At 49.0% G+C, this 15622-nt stretch overlaps 1 protein-coding gene across 8 annotated transcripts in view; it reads left to right on the top strand.

The window, feature by feature from the left end:
- The window catches only part of rnf220a (ring finger protein 220a), a 160350-nt gene that overhangs the window by 45936 nt on the left and 98792 nt on the right, over nucleotides 1-15622 (top strand). The window lies entirely within an intron of this gene.

Raw genomic sequence — 15622 nt, 5'->3', positions numbered from 1 at the left:
CTCTCTCTCTCTCTCTCTCTCTCTCTCTCTCTCTCTCTCTCTCTCTCTCTCTCTCTCTCCTCTCTCCTTGCTCTCTCGCTCTCTGTTACTCTCTCTCGCTCTCTGTTATCTCTCTCTCTCTCTCTCTCTCTCTCGCTCTCTGTTACTCTCTCTCTCTCTCTCTCTCTCTCTCCCTTGCTCTCTCGCTCTCTGTTACTCTCGCTCTCTCGCTCTCTCTCTTTCTGTTTAGAATCCAGCTGTTGCTGTTGTTGAAAAGTCAAACTACTGCATTTCCCCCTGCAAGTCTAGGGGGAAATGTCATTGAGGATGGCTTTGAGAAAGAAAGAAGAAAAAAAAACAGGAAAATCTTTAAATATGTCAGAAGCTACGTAATGGAAATATATCATAAATATATTGGATTTTTACATCGCAATATATTGGGTTTTCACGTCATAAATATATTGGGTTTTCACATCATAAATATATTGGTTTTTACACATCATAAATATATTGGGTTTTTCACATCTTAAATATATTGGGTTTTCACATCATAAATATATTGGGTTTTCACATCTTAAATATATTGGGTTTTCACATCTTTGTGAGACATCTTACTTTGGAGGCTTTGGGATTTGTTTGGCTACAAGGGGAAAAAAATAAGTATTTCTATAAATGTACGTCCTAGTTTAGCTGAAGATAAAGTAATGGAATGTTTTATGGGACACTCTTAGACTCAATTTCCTCCCACAGTACACCATGCTCGTTGGAGACGAAAAAAGCCATTTTTCACAATGGCTTTTGTAATGCAGTGACAATGACATGCCATTGCACTCTGACACTGTCACCACAAATAGTTCTATTTTCCCACTGACACGTACTGTACATCGGCATGTGTTCTCCTTGCAATTATTGGGACCTTTAAGGCTCGCCATCATAAAGTTATGCAGCCATGACATTTTATACTCTCATTGGTGTTGTATGTCTTGTGAATTATACAAGTTCATGGACATGTATGGTTCAGACAGACAGACACTTCTGATTGTAGTGGTCAAGGTCTCTGTCTTTGTCCTTCTGAACGGCTGTCTGGCCAACTGCTCCCTTCCCTTCCCCTCTCCAGTTCCCCTATTGCCCCATGCAGCCCCAGCAGGTTGTGATTGGTCTGTTTTAGTGGACGGTATTGGTTGGGCCAGACCAGACCAGGGGGAGGGGGAGAGAGGGCTTCATAGGGGGTGACCCAGGACCACTTCCTGTCTGACCTTTGGACATCTGGGAAAGTGATTGGTTCTGATAGGACGGTCTGGATGACCATTCTGCGTTTTGCCACGCCAATGACTCGTGATGCCTGCCGTGTTGAAGGGGCTTGCCCCTAATGGTCATTCCAGCCATGTGGATGGGCCAGATGGATCAGAGATGCAGACAGACAGACCTGTTCTAGAAAGGTGAACAGACTGGGTCAGCCTGTCTTTCTCGTTCTCCCTCCCTCCCTCCCTCCCTCCCTCCCTCCCTCCCTCCCTCCCTCCTCCCTCCCTCCCTCCCTCCCTCCCTCCCTCCCTCCACTCTCTTGTTTATGAAGATTGATTTCTAAGTCTGAGAGGGGCAGAATATTCTATCTGTTGAGACTCTACTGGGCTCTGTTCTGTTCTGCAGTGGTCAGGGTTAGGAAGTAATGGATACACACACAGTGCCCTGTTAGAATTCCTCTGCTGGGACCCTCATGGCAGGGTAGGGCGGGCAGCCCCAGCCCGGCTTCAGGCCCACATCATCCCCTCCATTGCAGCCGCGGGGGAACTTTTGTTCCCGGCATGCACATCAAAAGAAAGGGAGAGCTCTTACTGAGGACGCCTGAGCTCAGACCCACTTGAGCTATTTTACTTTCAATTAGAGGAGCAGGCTGAGCCAACCTGGCCACACAAAAGAATGGAAAAGGTGGCGATTCAAGTCAGTCAGCAGGGTTACCATGAAGGAGCTGTTGGCCTAATTGTATGGGGCACTCCATTTCCCCTCCACCACCCACTCACACCACCATCGCCTTCCCAGCAGCAGAGGACTGAGAGAGGGGAGGAGGGGGAAGGGGGGAATCCTAGGACTTTTATAAAGTCAGCATGGAATGGGCTCGACTTGTGTGGCAGCCTCTTAAAAGGCCACAGCTATTGAGCAGTGTGTTCCACTCTGTGCGCATGTGCATCAGTCAGACTCTATTGAATGTGATATTATCCCAGACCCCCTGTTAGTTACAACTATCTCTCTCCCTCTCTCTCTTTCCCCTCCTTCAACAAACCCTAGCCACGACTCTGGAGCCTGCAGCCTTTAACCTCCAGTTGTTACAGCAGCCAACCTGTGTGGTTACACACACACACACACACACACACACACACACACACACACACACACACACACACACACACACACACACACACACACACACACACACACACACACACACACACACACACACACACACACACCACTTCCCACTGTTATAATTCCTCTGGGTAGGAACCAGACGAGGGGTGGAGGGTCTCTCCTTGCTACTAGAGTCTAGCCACTCCATCAAGGTGACATTTGCTGTAGCGGAGGTCATGTCTAACTGTAGGTGTTTACAAGCCCCTCCACACCCTCTCTGCCTTAAATATTTAATATCACACCACCTGACGTCCCTGCATGTAGATGTAACAGTATAGCTTCTGTCTCTCTCCTCGCCCCTACCTGGGCTCGAACCAGGGACCCTCTGCACACATCAACAACTGACACCCACAAAGCATCGTTACCCATCGCTCCACAAAAGCCGCGGCTCTTGTAGAGCAAGGGGAACCACTACTTCAAGGTCTTAAAGCGAGTGGACCGATTGAAACTCTATTAGCGCGCACCACCGCTAACTAGCTAGCCATTTCACATCGGTTACATAGACTCCTCATTAAAAAACAAAGGCTACACCTGCTAAACAGTTGACACTACTGGGAGTCCCAGGCTGCATCTGAAATGACAATATATTCCCTACATAGTACACTACTTTTGAGGTCTATATTCTTTATGTAGTGCACTACTTTTGACCAGGCACTGGTCTTGTGTTTGTTCTCCACAGACACATTCCCTGGCTGTATGGTGGTGATGGTGTCTGGTCTCCACAGACAGGTGTCTGGGGCTGTAGTCCTGCAGTAATTAGCAGGCTGAGCAGTAAACCTCCAGAGGATCTGGAAGTGTCCTGTGTTTTTACGAAGGAAGGACAGGAGGGGAAGAGGGGAGGATAGGGGAAGTGGGTGAGCTGGAGGCACCCTCCCATCCCTCCAGCTTGTCTGGAAAACCCACTTCTCCTCCCCTCATCATACCCCCTTCTTACCCCCTCCTCCCGGATTCCACAGGAGAATGGCTTCGGCTTCCACAACCAAACATGTTATTTGGCTCTGAGAGTTCTGCGTTCTAACTTGCCAATTGCTTGAGTGCTTTACAATTTCTTTACGAACAAAATGCACAAAAATAATTCCTTAAATAGAGATGAGGAAGAAAAAACATACTCTACATCTTGGGGTTTACTCTGTTTCTTCTGAGCATGTGCAGACAGACTGACTCCCCTGCCTGAACCCGGGCCCGTTACCACGACTACTCCCCAATAATGCCACAGCTGTGCTCGTTTGTAAAGTGCATATCTCTTCACCTTTCTAAACATGGCAGATAACAGTAGATGTTGATCATCCCTGCCCTCTCTTAGCCTATAGATGGCCATCTTAACGGCCTCCCGTTGTCTGTCTCTGTCTTTTAACATTTTATCGGTCTGCGTTTTATGCCCTCTCTCTTTACCTCTGCCAGAATTGATTTCCTTTCACACTATCTCATTCTGGCTCTTTCCCCTGTTACTTCACACACACACACGTACACACACACACACGCGTACACACACACAGGCACACACAGACACACACACACGCGTACACACACACACACACGCGTACACACACAGGCACACACAGACAAACAGACACACACAGACACACGCACGCATGCACGCACACACACACACACACACACACACACGCACACACGCACACACACATATCCAACCTTATTCATTATTTGCATTGGGGGTCTTCAATATTTCATTGGAAGATGGCATTCATATTACACTGCTAGATCCCGTACAGATAGCTACATTATCATGAATGTGAATTCACCACATTATTAGCAGGCTGTAATGTATGGGGTGTCATGGTGCCTTCAGACAACAGTTCGACCTGGAGCTATATCAGTGGTAGTAGACTAGACTATAGAGCAGTGGTCGCCAACCTTTTCTGAGTCAAGATCACTTTAGCACTCAAAATGCAAGCCAAGATGTATCGCCCAGATTTTTAAAAAACGTGACACAAAACGAGGTTTGTGTAGTGGGCCTAAAACATTATCACAGCATGTTGGCTATATGCCTCTTCTCAGAACATATCATGTTTCAAAACTCGAGTTTTAGTAACAAAATAGAAAAGTTGGTGTAACACTTGTGAGGCACAGCTAAGCATACATTGAAATAACTTTTTATTTTACTGGACTCGTGGTACCTGCATCTGATGATCTTGGTGCTTTCAAGACAACTGGGATCTCAAAAAAAAAAGAGGTGAGACTGACCAGAGAGAGGGGACAGTCTTCCACCTGATGGCGCAACTCGAGTCGCACCACATCTGCCTCATGCACAAATTTATGTTGTTCCTTTGACCAGTGAAAGGGAAATATTCCTTGATATTAAAATATACACGAAGAGCTGCTAATTATTCTAAAAACGCAGGCCTATCGATACATTTAGCTACTCATTCATTGCAGCTGCAGCGCGAGTGGAGGTAGAGAGAAGAGCGTTTTATGTTTTGTAATAATGTTGAGTAAAAACAGTGCTGACAGTGCTGAATAAAAACTTAGACTTGAACTCATAAAAACAACAGCTCTTTGCTGTATTCTTTGACAGTTTCTTTCTGGTCAAGGTCTTAAAAGGTATGGAATCTCACGTAGGCCAGTATCAAGCTTTGCTGTGTCCGGGGTCGTGGAAGCTGTAGGCAAGGTGATTTGAGCTGTCCGATTTGCCAGCGCAGTAGGCGCACTCGATTTAGCCACAGATCTGCCGGGTAGGTGGAATTTGTATTTTCAGACAAAGGAAATTGTTCAAAATGGGAACGCTTTGCCTATCTGGTGCACACGGCTTCTGAATCAAGTGCACCTACCGGCAACAGGGCTTCTGAATCAAGTGCACCTACCGGCAACAGGGCTTCTGAATCAAGTGCACCTACCGGCAACAGGGCTTCTGAATCAAGTGCACCTACCGGCAACAGGGCTTCTGAATCAAGTGCACCTACCGGCAACAGGGCTTCTGAATCAAGTGCACCTACCGGCAACAGGGCTTTCTGAATCATGTGCACCTACCGGCAACAGGGCTTCTGAATCAAGTGCATCTACCGGCAACAGGGCTTCTGAATCAAGTGCATCTACCGGCAACAGGGCTTCTGAATCAAGTGCACCTACCGGCAACAGGGCTTCTGAATCAAGTGCACCTACCGGCAACAGGGCTTCTGAATCAAGTGCACCTACCGGCAACAGGGCTTCTGAATCAAGTGCACCTACCGGCAACAGGGGGAAAAAAGGAGTGCAAGCCTTTATCGTTGGCTTTTCTACAGAAATGTTTGGTGATCGACAAGGAATGCGATCGACCGGTTGGTTACCGCTGCTATAGAGGCTACGTCTCAAATGGCACCCTTTTCCCTATAAAGTGCACTACTTTTGACCAGGGTCTATAGGACTCAAAAGTAGTGCACTATATAGGGAATAAAGTAGGGTGCCATTTGGGACAATGCCAGAAAGAATGAGCTCTTACACCCTGGTCTGTAAGATAGACACAGAACACCGCTGACTAGTGTGTCAAAGCACTGTCACACCCCCTGTTTTAAATTTAAGACAAATGTGACAGGAGTCAGGGAGAGTGAAAGTGCTCTCTGATAAAGGGCTTTGTTAACCTTGTGTAGCACTAGGCCGAATGGAGGAGAAAATTAGGCCTTATATGATGGAAGTCATACAGGGAACATATAAGAACATGTGACGTAGAGATTCAGAACCAGATAAAAGCAGGTGATACGGTGATACTTTTTTAAGACTGTATCAGAAAGCTCAGTAATAGTAGGCCTATGTGTTTGTGGGATTGATATAAAGTGTATTATCTGCATAGTGAGTTGTCATGGCAATACAAGCAGCAGATGTGAGAAGTCACGCTTATTCCTCAACAACATTATCTTGTTTTTATTAGTCTACCCAGCTGTAAACACCCAGGACTCTATCTCTACATCTGCCCTCAGAGACTTCCATGATTGTGTTTCACATAAACTCCCACCACAACTACCCCAGCTACTCTCCGTCTGTTCCTTTGCCAGGACCTCCCTCTCACGCTGACGAATGAGTCAAATCCTCAGCACTCTGCTATGACTTTTCCCATAACACAGTGGATTTGTTATAGGCTATGGCCATCACTTTACAAGCCCACAGTGCCAAGTCCACCACGACACAGCCCTACTCACTCAGTATACAATAAACACAATCCATGGTAGCTACACGCTCTGTTGGCTAGACTGTGGACAACTCTCGGCCAAGGTCAGGCAGTGGCAAAGAGACATGATTAAATGCGGGATAATCGCCTGCTTCCAATGACACGTCTAAATGAGAATGGAACTGAGAGTGCAGTGGCAACAGCAGTAGCAGTAGCTGGAAATGGCCATGGAGCTCGGTTTTGATTGTTTCTCTGGTTAAAGATGCCCAGGGAAAGAACCCATTACTGGGTTGTGAATAGGTAAAGGAGAGAGACAGCTGGGGTTTCCTCCAGACCTCTAAAACTCTCACCCAGAGTAGGGGAGGAGAGACAGCCACTTACCCCTGTCTGAGATGTCTCTGAGGGGGGAGATCTCAAGCCTGCTCCTAACTCCCTGCCCTATCCCATACTACTCAGGATGTACATTTAGCTGGTCAGGCCATATGACCAATTGCTTATGTTACCACAGGCTTATGGCAGTGTTGCACAGGTTTGATGCAGAGATAAGTCGTACCACACATTGTTATATTGATATTGTTAGGCCAATAAGACTTTAAAACTTTTTTCCTGTGCAGTCATTTTGGATTCATGTCTCCCCTCTGTTATTTTGTGTACAGTAAGCTATCAATGTGATGCAATGACAAGCGTCTCACTGAACCAACCAGTGTTTGCCTAAACCAGTGTGTAGTTGTGTAGATTTAGAGTCTGTGTGTAGTTGTGTAGGTTTATAATCAGTGTGTAGTTGTGTAGATTTAGAGTCCGTGTGTAGTTGTGTAGGTTTATAATCCGTGTGTAGTTGTGTAGGTTTATAATCATTGTGTAGTTGTGTAGGTTTATAATCTGTGTGTAATTGTGTAGATTTAGAGTCAGTGTGTAGTTGTGTAGGTTTATAATCAGTGTGTAGTTGTGTAGATTTAGAGTCAGTGTGTAGTTGTGTAGGTTTATAATCCGTGTGTAGTTGTGTAGGTTTATAATCAGTGTGTGGATGCTGTGTCTCTATATGCCACTAGCTCCCATTGATATCACACCAGTCATTACAGAGTTAGAAGCAAAGACCCCCACTATTTTGTCGGCAAACCGTCACAGCTGTGAAAGAGATGTATAAAATAGGCCCTCAATAGAGAGAGAGATATAGAGAGATAGAGAGACAGAGAGAGAGAGAGAGAGAGACACAGAGAGAGAGACAGAGAGAGAGACAGAGAGAGACAGACAAGAGAGACAGAGAGAGAGACAGAGAGAGAGACACAGAGAGAGACAGACAGAGAGAGAGACAAAGAGAGAGAAAGGCAGAGAGAGACACAGAGACACAGAGAGAGAGAGACAGAGATAGAGAGAGAGAGAGAGAGACACAGAGAGAGACTGAGAGAGAGAGACAGAGAGAGAGAGAGAGAGAGAGAGACACAGAGAGATACAGAGAGAGAGACACAGAGAGAGAGAGACAGAGACACAGAGAGAGACAGAGAGAGAGAGAGAGAGAGAGAGAGAGAGAGAGAGAGAGACACAGAGACACAGAGACACAGAGAGAGAGAGAGAGACAGAGAGAGAGACAGAGAGAGAAAGGCAGAGAGAGACACAGAGACACAGAGAGAGAGACAGAGAGAGAGACAGAGAGAGAGACACAGAGAGAGACAGAGAGAGAGAATGAATGAGGCAGAAAGAGGGATAGAGAGAGCGAGGCAGAAAGAGGCTAAAGAAAGTGAGATAGTAGACAGAGCGAAGCCTAACACACTTTCCTACAGCAATCAAAAACCTATCTCTATCTCCTCCCAAAATGACACAATTGCGTGATCACAACACCAGCAAGAGTGTCTACCTATAAAAGACAGTTTAGCTTGTTACACCAGCCAGCTGAGCAGAATAACATGATGATTTGCTAGCTGCTATCAAGTCCCTCTCAAAGCCACCCCCTGAGGTGAAGTTGTAGTGTAGTCCCACCCCCCCCCCAACACACTAACCCTGTTGCCACTACCACCAGCACCACCACATAGACCCAACTGTGTGTGTGTGTGTGTTTGCAGACAGTATGTGCTATGTGTGTGTGAGAGAGAGGATAAATCAGGCCCAGTGTTAATTGGTATGAAAACAACACTTTGGCAGTATATAATGTTTTATGTGTCCTCCATGTGCTTTATTATAATACTAATGAGGAGCTGTATATATGTAGAGCGAGAGAGTCGGCAGCATGACGCGGCGGAGGATAAGCTCCTTAGCAGGATCACCGGGATCTGAGAGCCGCAACACAGAACAGGCGGAACACAATCAGCCAGCCTCTCATTTGTAATCAGTAATTAGTATGCAAATGAGCCCAGGGGACCACACAAGTACTAGTGTATTACAAGGGTCTGATTATGACTCCTCTGGGCCTCTGGGAGAGCAGACTGAGCACTGAGAAACCTCCTCACCTCCCTCAGCTGGTGACAAGTATCACATACTAGCACGCCATTTGCTCCCATACCTGTCAGTCAGGGCTCCTGGCCTATCAGCTGGGAGATTAGGCCTGGGTGGGTGGGAGTTTTTCATAGCCACGCTGTGACCTGAGAGCTGGGTTTTTATGGTGACCTTCTGTGTCTGACCCAGCCACTCTAGTCTTAAGTGCTGGCCTGACTTTCTACACCTAATCTGCTGACATTCAGAAATAAAGGCCATACATTTGCTTGCTGGACAGAAATGAACAAGCCCACCAAGGGAAATGGAAATTGTTGCACCATTTTTGAATGGCTGAAATGACGAGCATTTGGTCATAGATTATTATTCTCTATTGATGGGGTAACCTATACCCCCATACAAGTGTAACATGCATTTCATGTAGTTTATTATATATTCAAAATTAGGTGGTGTAGTATTTTAATAGATTGTAAAGGTGCTGTGTTTATCCTGCTGACCAATTGAATGGAAAAGCACAGTAGAGAAAAAGCTGTTTGGTCGTGTTGTGTGACACTGAGACAAATAGGCAGGAGGTATTTAGTTAGGTTGTTCAGGGTGAATATTACCCTCCCCGGCTGGCTCTGGGAAAGAGGAGAGAAGGCATCACGCACACACACGCACACACACACACACGCACGCACGCACACACACACACGCACACACGCACGCACGCACGCACGTAAACACACACACACACACACATCACATTACCAGGCCTGTAAATGAATCCCGACAGGCTGTGAGGAAGATTGGGGCCCATTATGGCGAGCAGTGTCCTCTGACACCCCGGCCTTAAAGAGTGGCGGCCAATTGAATCCCCTGCCAAACGGTGGCTGGCTCTGCCCGTGATTCTCCCCGTGACCTGATTTAAGGAGAACAGAGAGAAGCAGGGATCTATAACACCCTGACTGCCCTCTCTCTTTGTTCTCCTACAGAGCCAGGGATAGTCAGGCAAGGCACATTGGCTGTGGAGATTATAGGCGTATTGATGGGATGGGAGGGATGTGCTGGGGCTGGGGGGAGTGAAGGGGGTCCTGAGGGGAGAGGAAGGATGCTGATCTGCTCTCACCATGCCCAGAGGGAGCCTTGGATTCTGGCTCAGGTCCATCTACCCCAGCCCCAGCCCCAGCCCCGCTCCAGCCCCAACCCCAGCCCCAGCCCCACCCCAGCCCCAGCCCCACTCCAGCCCCAACCCCATCCCCAGCCCCACCCCATCCCCAGCCCCACTCCAGCCCCAACCCCAACACCAGCCCCAGCCCCAGCCCCAGCCCAACCCCAGCCCCATCCCCAGCCCCACTCCAGCCCCAGCCCCAGCCCCAGTCCCAGCCCCAACCCCAACCCCAGCCCCAGCCCAACCCCAACCCCATCCCCAGCCCCAGTCCCAGCCCCAGCCCCAGTCCCAGCCCCAACCCCCATTCCAGCCCCAGCCCCACTCCAGCCCCACTCCAGCCCCACTCCAGCCCCAGCCCTAGTCCCAGCCCCAGCCCCAACCCCAGCCAAAGGCAGGCAGTCACACAGCTCCTCACATCTCCTCCAATCTATGGCAGTGTAGAGGAGTGAATGAGTCAGTGTATTCTGACTGCCCTTGGCTGAACACTCAAGCTCAACAACATCCAGTACAGGAGGGCATATGGAAAATGTCCACCATCCACTATCCACACAATGGGTAGTGCAGAGCATAGGGGTTGGTATAGGGGTTAACTGACGCTGGCCCTCCCAGAGCCACTCAGGGATAGTGACTATTGTCCACCAGACACACAGGTGTCCCATAAGATATGCCTGGACACAGTTTTTTTCTCCCTCCACACTGCAATAAAAGTCCTCGGCATTGGCTCTTCATCCAGGTCAGTTGCAATCTGTCTTGTTGGTTTGGTTTACACTCTAGCAAGCAGGGAAGCCAGTGAATCAATGTAGTAAAATCCACAGAGAAAAGGCATCACTAGTCAGGCGTTGCCCCGTCTCAATTGAGTGTGGCTGGATGTTGTGTATGTGTTTGGTTGGGTGTCACTACCCTCTCCATCTCTGATATTCCTCTGATTGGAGTAGTCAGAACTTCTCAATTCACCCTGTCCTCCTCCATAGAGGAGGTTCCCTGTCATGTAACTAACTGTTTTGGGTCCTCCTCTCCTGTCCTCTTCTCTTCCTCCTCTCATTAACTCATCCTCCTCTCCTCCTCGTCTTCTCCTCCTCCTCACTTCCTGTCCTCCTCCTTTCCTCTTCTCATCCTCTGCCTCCTGGATGACAGCAGTACTACTGATGCTGCAGCAGGCCAAACGCTCCACAGGGGGCTCGTTCCACCAAGCAAATATTATTGCACACTGGAATAATTTATGAGGAGCATATACCCCCTCCCATCACCCCTCCCCCACCACCCATATCGTCCCATCCCCTTTCTGGTGGTGGAGGCTCCTCTCCGTTCATAGAGGTAATATTTATGAGAGGGTTTGTTCTCTGCCTCCATCCAATATTTCACCCAGTGAAAAGGGATGGGGTGTGTATGGGGGGTTGGGGTAAAGGGTTGGGGGTGTGTGGGAGTTTGGGTTAAAGGGATGAGTTGTGTGGGGGGATTTGGGGTAAAGGGATGAGGTGTGTGGAGGAGGTTGGGGTAAAGGGATCAGGTGTGTGGTGGGGGTTGGGGTAAAGGGATGAGGTGTGTGGGGGGGGGTTGGTGTAAAGGGATAAGGTGTGTGGGGGGGTTTGGGGTAAAGGGATGAGGTGTGTGGGAGGGGTTTGGGGGAAAGGGATGAGGTGTGTGGTGGGGGTTGGGGTAAAGGGATGAGGTGTGTGGTGGGGGTTGGTGTAAAGGGATGAGGTGTGTGGAGGGCATTGGGGTAAAGGGATGAGGTGTGGTGGGGGTTGGGGTAAAGGGATGAGGTGTGTGGGGGGTTTGTGGTAAAGGGATGAGGTGTGTGGGGGCGTTTGGGGTAAAGGGATGAGGTGTGTGGGGGGTTTTGGGTAAAGGGATAAGGTATGTGGGGGGTTTGGGGTAAAGGGATGAGATGTGTGGAGGGGGTTGAGGCAAAGGGATGAGGTGTGGGGAGGGGTTGGGGTAAAGGGATGAGGTGTGTGTGGGGGGGGGGTAAAGGGATGAGGTGTGGGGAGGGGGTTGGGGAAAAGGGATGAGGGTTGGGATAAAGGGGTGATGGATGGGAAAATAACACACTACACCACCACTGTGGGCTCCTCTCTGCTGGCTGCTGTGACAGCTGTAATTGTGGAGCACATTAAAATGGAGAGCAGGGAGCACCTACCCCACCTTTCTCTGCCTGAAAGGACACGACCACACGCCAAATATCAAATACAGCATAACCAGAGTGCTACCCTGTCTTAATGTTAACATTTTTGACTTCATGATTATAGGTGTTGGTTTGAACCTCTTGAAATAAGAGAAGGCCAAAGGCCTACTGCTTATTGTAAAAAAAGGGACATATTTCTTAGAAATGCAGGGGGGGAGCCTGTGACTGTCGATATGTGGCAGTAAGTGTATAGAATTTGGATTGAAAGGTTTGAAGACAAGGCCCGAGGGGTCAAATGTCACATGAATAATATTGAGTCACGTGTATAAATTGGTTGCAGGTGCCTTTGGCCACCACGATTTTGTCTACCGAATTACTGTACAAATGAGTGCTGTGTCTAAATGTATCCCTTATAGATAGATAGGGGGAGTTTATAACTCTTTCCTCAGCTGTTCTAGTGCTCCACTCCCTGTCGTTATAGAGGCACAGATCTCATTCCTTTGTCTCTTTCCCCATGCCTTGGTCTCTTCCCCAGCCTAGCTCCTCTTAATGCTGGGAACACACAAAGTGAAAGTGACCAGGCGGGAGGACTAAGGTTTGTGTGAGTGCGTGTGAGCTGGCAGTTTACCCTACCCTGTCACTGTCCTGGCACTCACAGTGTGGTTATTGGAGCTTAATGATTCTATTCTGCCACCCCCTCTCAGCTCAATGGTGCTCCTTTTCAAGGTGGACAGCTCCGAATAGGGTTCCATTCCTTGGGAGGGGTTAAGGGGGTGCAGGGGTGTGTATAGATACCCCCCTGGGAGAACCCCCCCCCCCCCCCCAGAGTGGCTGCATTGTCTCCTTGGGCAAACATTCCCACAGAAAGGCAGGGGGAAGAAACCATTGGCTTCCCCAGCTTGTGGTTCTTTTTCTGGACTCGAGAAGGTCCCCGCCAGTCAACAGCTGGACATGACGTGACAAATTGGGGGCTTTGTCTTTCCGAGGAGGTGGGGGAGTGGAGGCCAAATGGCTTAGGGAGCTGACATTGAAAGGACGTGTAGACAATAGAATGGATTGTGAACCCCCCCCCATGCACAATGCAAATGGCCACAGTTTAAAGGACAAATATGGTCCTGCTTTGTTATGAAATAAACGTTCATCCTTATTGAGGTGATAAAGACGGGGAGATTCTTATTTATTTTTTGTCTGGCCATCACTCTCTGCATTCCCCTGGAGACCACAAGTGAGTCAAAATGTTAATATACGGAATTTTGACGTGGATTTGTTTACAAATGAGTTTACGCAAACCTCGTAAAACAAGAATAGCAAAGCGTCTCACCGCTGTAACTATTTGCTGGATTCTGAGCAGCAATAAAACACGCTCGGAGCTCTGGGTTTTAGAGCTCCACTGTGATTGGATATAAACAAAGTGGCCCTCAGACTTGAAAGAGGGAGTGCTACCAGATTTCCTTATCATCGTGCTAGACTCAGACCTTAGCCCCTCTCCTCAGCGGCCATTTTAACTGGTCCCTCTCCTCTGCATTGTAGCGGGCCTGGGATACCCCACTGGCGACCCTGGGGTGAAAAAGCTCTGCATTTGACAGAGTCCACCTCTTAACTTGTTAACTTGCTAATTGGCCAGCAGTCACTTCATGAGCTGAACAATAGACTGCTAGCTGAGCGATGATCCCCTCTTTTAGAGAGGCAGAGGGAGCAAGGGGCCAGGTGGTGGTGGAGGGAGTAGAAAGGGGGATGGGGGACTCAGGGATGTGTGTGTGAGGAGTGTTGTGTGTGGGGTCCTGCCTGGTTGCCAGGGGGATGGGGGGGGCTATCGGCCTGACCTAGGGAAATGAGGTGGTGGGGGGTAGGTGGGATGCAATGTGTTTTACGCCCCCCTTCCTCCTCTTCTCCCATCCCCTCAGCCCCCCCAGCCTCTTTCTACATAGCGGAGAGGAGCAGAGGAGTTTGTTTGCCCAGTGAAGGATTGGCTTGGCAGTCCTGGCTCGATTGGTTGAGGGCTAAAAAGAGGTGCAGCCGTTTAGACCCAGACCATGTTAAGTAATTAGGGAGAGCTTACAGGGACATTTCCACGACAGCTGCTCCGAGAGCAAACAGAGAGCTGCCCAGAGGGAGCCGCGGATGCATTGTGATCTGTTTGTGGAACAAGGATACAATACAGCAGCATGTGCAGCCCAGACATCCAGAGATGTCCAACCGGAGTCTTTGGATGGAAGCACAAACATTATTACAACAGCAACACAGAAGGGAAAGAACAGGGTACAAAACAACATATTATTGGGTTTGATCTGATCAGTAACTGGACCAATGCACAATATGTTCCATTTTTTGGCACTGGTTATAGATGAACTAATGCACCCAGAGATGATATTCAGGTTAGAATACAGGTTGAACACGATATTTAAAACATTTCAATGAGACCTGACCTGATGGATTTTCTCTCTCTCCCTGAAGAGAAGGCCTCACATGGGGAGGCCTGCCCTGTCTGTCTCTCCCTGAAGAGAAGGCCTCACATGGGGAGGCCTGCCCTGTCTGTCTCTCCCTGAAGAGAAGGCCTCACATGGGGAGGCCTGCCCTGTCTGTCTCTCCCTGAAGAGAAGGCCTCACATGGGGAGGCCTGCCCTGTCTGTCTCTCCCTGAAGAGAAGGCCTCACATGGGGAGGCCTGCCCTGTCTGTCTCTCCCTGAAGGGAACGCCTCACATGGGGAGGCCTGCCCTGTCTGTCTCTCCCTGAAGAGAAGGCCTCACATGGGGAGGCCTGCCCTGTCTGTCTCTCCCTGAAGAGAAGGCCTCACATGGGGAGGCCTGCCCTGTCTGTCTCTCCCTGAAGAGAAGGCCTCACATGGGGAGGCCTGCCCTGTCTGTCTCTCCCTGAAGAGAAGGCCTCACATGGGGAGGCCTGCCCTGTCTGTCTCTCCCTGAAGAGAAGGCCTCACATGGGGAGGCCTGCCCTGTCTGTCTCTCCCTGTTGTCTGTATAATGGCATATAGGACCCAGTCGGAGTCTCTGTGTTAAATAAATGGCTGGGGAGTTGACCCATGAGTTAGCCATGTTACAATAACAACCCCTGCGTCCCGCCGTGTCCCAGCAGGCCCCAGTGTGGCGCTGTAAGGGGGGGGGGGTTGGTGAACTCATGCCTAACAGAGGGCCTTTCCTATGGGTTGATCCAGGCATTACCCACCCAGGGCCTTGTATATTTTCCTGGCTCCTCTTTATTTATTCACTGCAAATCCATCTGGAGCAGCATCAAAGGAGTTTCCCCCTTCTCTCTCTCTCTCTTCTCTCCTTCTCTCTCTCATCTCTTCCCATCCACCTTCTCTCTCTCTTCTCTTCTCTTCTCTCCTTCTCTCTTCTCTCTCTCTCTCTCTCTCTCTCTCTCTCTCTCTCTCTCTCTTCTGCTCTCTCGTCTTCTCTCTCTTCTCGCTCTTCTCTCTCCCTCTCT

Source organism: Oncorhynchus kisutch, linkage group LG30, assembly GCF_002021735.2.
Source record: "Oncorhynchus kisutch isolate 150728-3 linkage group LG30, Okis_V2, whole genome shotgun sequence".
Lineage (NCBI taxonomy): Eukaryota > Metazoa > Chordata > Actinopteri > Salmoniformes > Salmonidae > Oncorhynchus > Oncorhynchus kisutch.
Note: the sequence above shows the minus strand (reverse complement) of the source record. Positions and strands in the feature narration are given on the sequence as shown.